Source organism: Bombina bombina, chromosome 1, assembly GCF_027579735.1.
Source record: "Bombina bombina isolate aBomBom1 chromosome 1, aBomBom1.pri, whole genome shotgun sequence".
Classification (NCBI taxonomy): Eukaryota; Metazoa; Chordata; class Amphibia; order Anura; family Bombinatoridae; genus Bombina; species Bombina bombina.
In genome coordinates, this window is record NC_069499.1 from 94,287,121 (window position 1) to 94,294,692 (window position 7,572).

The following is a 7,572-nucleotide window of genomic DNA, read 5'->3' on the forward strand; positions in this document are numbered from 1 at the left end:
GGAAAAAACACATGTATAATATATTATTTATCTTCATTGAAGTAAATGATTTAAAGGGATAGGGTATATGAGAAGGTGTTGGACGTAGAAGGGCTTAAATGTGTATCTGTATGTGTGTAGCTTTATATGTCTTTTTACTGATGATGAGTCAGGTATATGGCAGGGTTGCCCATTATTTTTCCTCAAGAGCTGGATGCAGTTTCTGTCTCAGCTTCAGTCGAAGGGGGAGATTTAATAAGCTGTGAATGCTGCTTTCTCCACCCAAAGTTTCTGGCTCACCGGAAACTTAAGTTAAAGGGACAGTCTAGTCCAAAAAAACTTTCATGATTCAGATAGGGCATGTAATTTTAAACAATTTTCCAATTTGCTTTTATCACCAATTTTTCTTTGTTCTATTGGTATTCTTAGTTGAAAGCTTAACCTAGGAGGTTCATATGCTAATTTCTTAGACCTTGAAGGCCGTCTCTTAAGAATGCATTTTAACAGATTTTTCACCACTAGAGGGTGTTAGTTCATGTTTTTCATATAGATAACACTGTGCTCGTGCACGTGAAGTAACCTGGGAGCCATCACTGATTGGCTAAACTGCAAGTCTGTCAAAAGAACTGAAATAAATGGGCAGTCTGCAGAGGCTTAGATACAAGATAATCACAGAGGTAAAAATATATAAATATAACTGTGTTGGTTATGCAAAACTAGGGAATGGGTAAACAAGGGATTATCTATATTTTAAAACAATAACAATTCTGGTGTAGACTGTCCCTTTAAGAAGCTCCTTAACTTGTCTGCCACCTTTTAAGTGGCGGACTGCAATTATCCCGCTCTGATCAGGTTAATTGACATCCCCTGCTAGCGGCCGATTGGCCGCGAATGTGCAGGGGGCGGCATTGCACAAGCATTTCACAAGAAATGCTTGTGCAATGTTAAATGCCGACAGCGCATGCTGTCGGCATTTAGCGTTGTCAGGCAGACATGATTCGCTACAGCGAATCATGTCTGCCCAATACTTAGTAAATTGACCCCATAATGTCTCATTTGTAATAGATCATCTAAATCTAATACATATGCACATGTTGTTTCAGCAAATGGTGTGTAAAGGTGCTTTCAAGAAACTCGGATACATACCGTAACATCAATAGATCTTTGCTTTTATAACTCCCCTCACCCTACTTACAATGAAAGCTTGTGATGAAAAGGTTTTAAGTCACAATCACAAATTACATTTAAATATATGTAAATAATGTTAATTACATATGAATTGATCCCCTCAACAACTGAATCATTTATTTAATTGAATTAATGAATGAACAAAGAATAAATCATTTGTAAAACAATAAGAAGTAAAAATATTTAGGAGGGCTACGTGCAAAAATATATTCTATAATTTAATAAAATCATGTCTGTATTCCCTAGTAGTAATGCCCATATTACTTAGTAAAGTTATAAATCCTAAAACTCCTTGTGTTTCTCAGTCTTATATTTTGTCTTTGGCTTTACCCTAAAGAGGCTATAAAGGACAGAGCATTGACATCCAGTTTAAAGGGACACTCAAGTCAAAATAAACTTTTTATGACACAGAGCATGCAGTTTTAAGAAACTTTCCAATTTACTTCCATTATAACATTTTGCACAGTTGTTTTATATTCATACTTTCTGGGGAACAAGATCCTACAGAGCATGTGCACAAGCTCGAAGGATATTTGTATACTCGTTTGTGATTGGGTGATGTTTGTCACATGGTTCTAGGAGCTGGAAAATGGGAGGAAAAAATACATTTGTCAGGGGAAAAAAACAAACTACTGCTTATTTGAAATTTAGAGTAGGTGTTATTGTATTGTCTTTTTATTATGCACTTGTTAATTATGCAATGCTACTGCATGACTGGTCCTTTAAGTCTGCATAACTAGTTGTGTATGATCAAGATAGATAAATCAGAATGATTGATTAGCGATAGTGCTTGCTTGTAACTAAAACTCTGAGTAGTACAACAGGTGAAACAATAAAAAAGGTAAGCTAGAGTACCAAATAGATACAAGAGCTCACAGAAACTAAACTTGAGTATTCGTGGATCTGGCAAAGCATCTGGAAATAGAGAGGTTTAAACAAAAGACCATACTATCTAAATAGAGTCACAAACTGGTGGAATACCCCTAGAAGGAGGCAACACACCCAGAAAAAAATAAGAAAAAATAATTTATGCTTACCTGATACATTTCTTTATTTCTTGGTGGTGATATTCCACGAAAATCCTTACTTGTGGGAATTCACTTCCTGGCCACCAGGAGTAGGCAAAGACACCCCACAATAAAGATTAAGTATCACCCTAACTTCCCTCTTGCTCCCAGTAGTAGCTTGCCAAGGAAAGGAGGAAGTAGTAAGAAAGATAGTAGGGTAAAAAGGTGCAAGCTAGAACTGACCCAACTAGGAAAAATAGGCGGGTTTGTGGACTATCACCATCAAGAAAGAAAGGAATTTATAAGATAAGCATAAATTAGGTTCTCTTTCTAAGGTGGTGATAGTCCACAAAAATCCTTACTTGTGGGAACTATTACCCAGGCTGTGGAGTCTACAAAGGAAATGGGTGGGAAAAGAGGGAATGGCAGGCAACTATTTACAAGGAACGACACCCGAAAAACCTTCCTACTAAAAACCATGTAGCTAAAGAACCAGAAGTAGACTTCTGAACCGTATGTTACTCGAGATCAGGATGAATGAGCTAAAGGCAAATTTCCACAATCTCCCGGAGAGGTTCGTCAGCCTGTCCTGATGAACAACTAAATATTGTGGAACCTAAGAGAGAGCTGAAGAAACAGATACTCTCCTCATTGAAGAAATAACAAAAATAAAACCTTAGAATATCCATAATAAACATAAGTTCAAAAGATGAATATTACAAACCTTTAAAGTCAGTTTCAAACTCCATACACGAGAAATAATTTTAAATACAGGTCTGATTCAACTAAGGCCACAATAAACATCTTAATATCAGAAAGGTGAACAAGTTTCCTATGCATTGAAACTGAGAGGAGTTGAAGCTGCGTTAAAAATCGAGAGTTGAAGCTGCGTTAAAAATGCTCTACGCTCTTTTTTTGGAGCCTAACGCAGCCTTTATGTGGACTCTCAATACCAGAGTTATTTTTATGGTGCGGCCAGAAAAAAGCCGGCGTTAGTTTTTCGGGTCGTTACCGACAAAACTCCAAATCTAGCCGTAAGCTAGCTACACTATAACTAATAGTTACATTGTATCTATCCAATCAGCCAATCAGATTGAGCTCGCATTCTATTGGCTGTTCCTATCAGCCAATAGAATGAAAGCTCAATCTGATTGGCTGATTGGATCAGCCAATCGGATTGAACTTGATTCTGATTGGCTGATTCCATCAGCCAATCAGAATATTCCTACCTTAATTCCGATTGGCTGATATAATCCTATCAGCCAATCGGAATTCGAGGGACGCCATCTTGGATGACGTCATTTAAAGGAACCGTCATTCGTCGTTCAGTCGTCGGCCAGGATGGATGTTCCGCGGTGGAGGTCTTCAGGATGCTGCCGCTTCGCTCCGGATGGATGCCGCTTGGATGAAGACTTCAATCGGATGGAAGACCTCTTCTGCCCCGCTTGGATGAAGACTTCAGCCGGATCATGGACCTCTTCAGCCCCCCGCTTGGGCTTGGATCATGACATCGGAGGAGCTCTTCTGGATGGATCGGTGTGATACCCGGTGAGGTGAAGACAAGGTAGGATGATCTTCAGGGGCTTAGTGTTAGGTTTATTTAAGGGGGGTTTGGGTTAGATTAGGGGTATGTGGGTGGTGGGTTGTAATGTTGGGGGGCTTGGGTATTGTATTTTTTTTTTTACAGGCAAAAGAGCTGTATTTCTTGGGGCATGCCCCGCAAAGGGCCCTGTTCAGGGCTGGTAAGGTAAAAGAGCTTTGAACTTTAGTAATTTAGAATAGGGTAGGGCATTTTTTTATTTTGGGGGGCTTTGTTATTTTATTAGGGGGCTTAGAGTAGGTGTAATTCGTTTAAAATTGTTGTAATATTTTTCTTATGCTTGTAAATATTTTTTTATTTTTTGTAACTTAGTTCTTTTTTATTTTTTGTACTTTAGCTAGTTTATTTAATTGTATTTATTTGTAGCAATTGTATTTAATTAATTTATTGATAGTGTAGTGTTAGGTTAATTGTAGGTAATTGTAGGTAGTATATTTAATTAATTTATTGATAGTGTAGTGTTAGGTTTAATTGTAACTTAGGTTAGGATTTCTTTTACAGGTAAATTTGTAATTATTTTAGCTATTAAATAGTTCTTAACTATTTAATAGCTATTGTACCTGGTTAAAATAAATACAAAGTTACCTGTAAAATAAATATTAATCCTAAAATAGCTATAATATAATTATAATTTATATTGTAGCTATATTAGGATTTATTTTACAGGTAAGTATTTAGCTTTAAATAGGAATAATTTATTTAATAAGAGTTAATTAATTTCGTTAGATTTAAATTATATTTAACTTAGGGGGGTGTTAGTGTTAGGGTTAGACTTAGCTTTAGGGGTTAATACATTTATTAGAGTAGCGGTGAGCTCCAGTCAGCAGATTAGGGGTTAATAATTGAAGTTAGGTGTCGGCGATGTTAGGGAGGGCAGATTAGGGGTTAATACTATTTATTATAGGGTTAGTGAGGCGGATTAGGGGTTAATAACTTTATTATAGTAGCGATCAGGTCCGCTCGGCAGATTAGGGGTTAATAAGTGTAGGCAGGTGGAGGCGACGTTGAGGGGGGCAGATTAGGGGTTAATAAATATAATATAGGGGTCGGCGGTGTTAGGGGCAGCAGATTAGGGGTATATAAGGATAACGTAGGTGGCGGCACTTTGCGGTCGGCAGATTAGGGGTTAATAAGTGTAGGCAGATGGAGGCAACGTTGAGGGGGGCAGATTAGGGGTTAATAAATATAATATAGGGGTCGGCGGTGTTAGGGGCAGCAGATTAGGGGTACATAGGGATAATGTAAGTAGCGGCGGTTTACGGAGCGGCAGATTAGGGGTTAAAAATAAAATGCAGGTGTCAGCGATAGCGGGGACGGCAGATTAGGGGTTAATAAGTGTAAGGTTAGGGGTGTTTAGACTCGGGGTACATGTTAGAGTGTTAGGTGCAGACTTAGGAAGTGTTTCCCCATAGCAAACAATGGGGCTGCGTTAAGAGCTGAACGCGGCTTTTTTGCAGGTGTTAGGTTTTTTTTCAGCTCAAACAGCCCCATTGTTTCCTATGGGGGAATCGTGCACGAGCACGTTTTTGAGGCTGGCCGCTTGCGTAAGCAACTCTGGTATCGAGAGTTGAAGCTGCGTTAAAAATGCTCTACGCTCTTTTTTTGGAGCCTAACGCAGCCTTTATGTGGACTCTCAATACCAGAGTTATTTACCAGATCCAATCAGCCAATCAGATTGAGCTCGCATTCTATTGGCTGATCGGAACAGCCAATAGAATGCAAGCTCAATCTGATTGGCTGATTGGATCAGCCAATCGGATTGAACTTGATTCTGATTGGCTGATTCCATCAGCCAATCAGAAAATTCCTACCTTAATTCCGATTGGCTGATAGAATCTATCAGCCAATCGGAATTCGAGGGACGCCATCTTGGATGACGTCCCTTAAAGGAACCGTCATTAGTCGGGAGACAACGGAAGAAGAGGATGGATCCGCGTCGCCTGCTTCAAGATGGACCCACTCCGCACCGGATGGAAGAAGATCGAAGATGGCGCTTGGAGAAGATGTTTGCCGGTCCGGATGTCCTCTTCTTGCCGGATAGGAGGAAGACTTTGGAGCCTCTTCTGGACCTCTTCAGCACCGGATGATGGATCGCCAACCCCCGCTTGGGTTGGATGAAGATGTTGGAGCCAGGACGGATCGGTGATACCTGGATGGTGAAGACAAGGTAGGAAGATCTTCAGGGGCTTAGTGTTAGGTTTATTTAAGGGGGGTTTGGGTTAGATTAGGGGTATGTGGGTGGTGGGTTGTAATGTTGGGGGGGGGTATTGTATTTATTCTTTTACAGGCAAAAGAGCTGAAATTCTTGGGGCATGCCCCGCAAAGGGCCCTGTTCAGGGCTGGTAAGGTAAAAGAGCTTGTAACTTTTTTAATTTAGAATAGGGTAGGGAATTTTTTATTTTGGGGGGCTTTGTTATTTTATTAGGGGGCTTAGAGTAGGTGTAATTAGTTTAAAATTGTTGTAATATTTTTCTTATGTTTGTAAATATTTTTTTATTTTTTGTAACTTAGTTCTTTTTTATTTTTTGTACTTTAGCTAGTTTATTTAATTGTATTTATTTGTAGGAATTGTGTTCAATTAATTTATTGATAGTGTAGTGTTAGGTTAATTGTAGGTAATTGTAGGTAGTTTATTTAATTATTTTATTGATAGGGTAGTGTTAGGTTTAATTATATCTTAGGTTAGGATTTATTTTACAGGTAAATTTGTTATTATTTTAACTAGGTAACTATTAAATAGTTCTTAACTATTTAATAGCTATTGTACCTGGTTAAAATAATTACAAAGTTGCCTGTAAAATAAATATTAATCCTAAAATAGCTATAATATAATTATAATTTATATTGTAGCTATATTAGGATTTATTTTACAGGTAAGTATTTAGCTTTAAATAGGAATCATTTATTTAATAAGAGTTAATTTATTTCGTTAGATGTAAATTATATTTAAGTTAGGGGGGTGTTAGTGTTAGGGTTAGACTTAGCTTTAGGGGTTAATACATTTATTAGAATAGCGGTGAGCTCCGCTCGGCAGATTAGGGGTTAATAATTGAAGGTAGGTGTCGGCGATGTTAGGGAAGGCAGATTAGGGGTTAATACTATTTATGATAGGGTTAGTGAGGCGGATTAGGGGTTAATAACTTTATTTTAGTAGCGCTCAGGTCCGCTCGGCAGATTAGGGGTTAATAAGTGTAGGCAGGTGGAGGCGACGTTGAGGGGGGCAGATTAGGGGTTAATAAATATAATATAGGGGTCGGCGATGTTAGGGCAGCAGATTAGGGGTACATAGGGATAACGTAGGTTGCGGCGGTTTACGGAGCGGCAGATTAGGGGTTAAAAAAAATATGCAGGGGTCAGCGATAGCGGGGGCGGCAGATTAGGGGTTAGTAAGTGTAAGGTTAGGGGTGTTTAGACTCGGGGTACATGTTAGAGTTGCATACAAAGAGAGAAGCGCTCTACCAGGAACGAACAACAGCTCAGTGGCTTGTTCTATGGCGATTTACCACCCGGAAGCAGCCTCTTTTAGACCAGTGTGCTTTTCACAGAAGAAAACTTTCCTGAAGTATATCAGTCTGATCCCGCCAAGTAAGGTCAGTCCAGCCCCGAAATACCAGGCAATTCTCCTCTGAACAAGGAACATGACAACCCCAGACGATCGTTTCGGCCTCCTATGGGCCTCGTCAGTGAGGTGCAGCCACATTCCTCTAAGCACACTGAGCAAGGAGTCCACGTCTGGTTTCCCCCATCACCCATAGGGAGACTTCCCCAGGGTCATAATAATTTGCATACAAAGAGAGA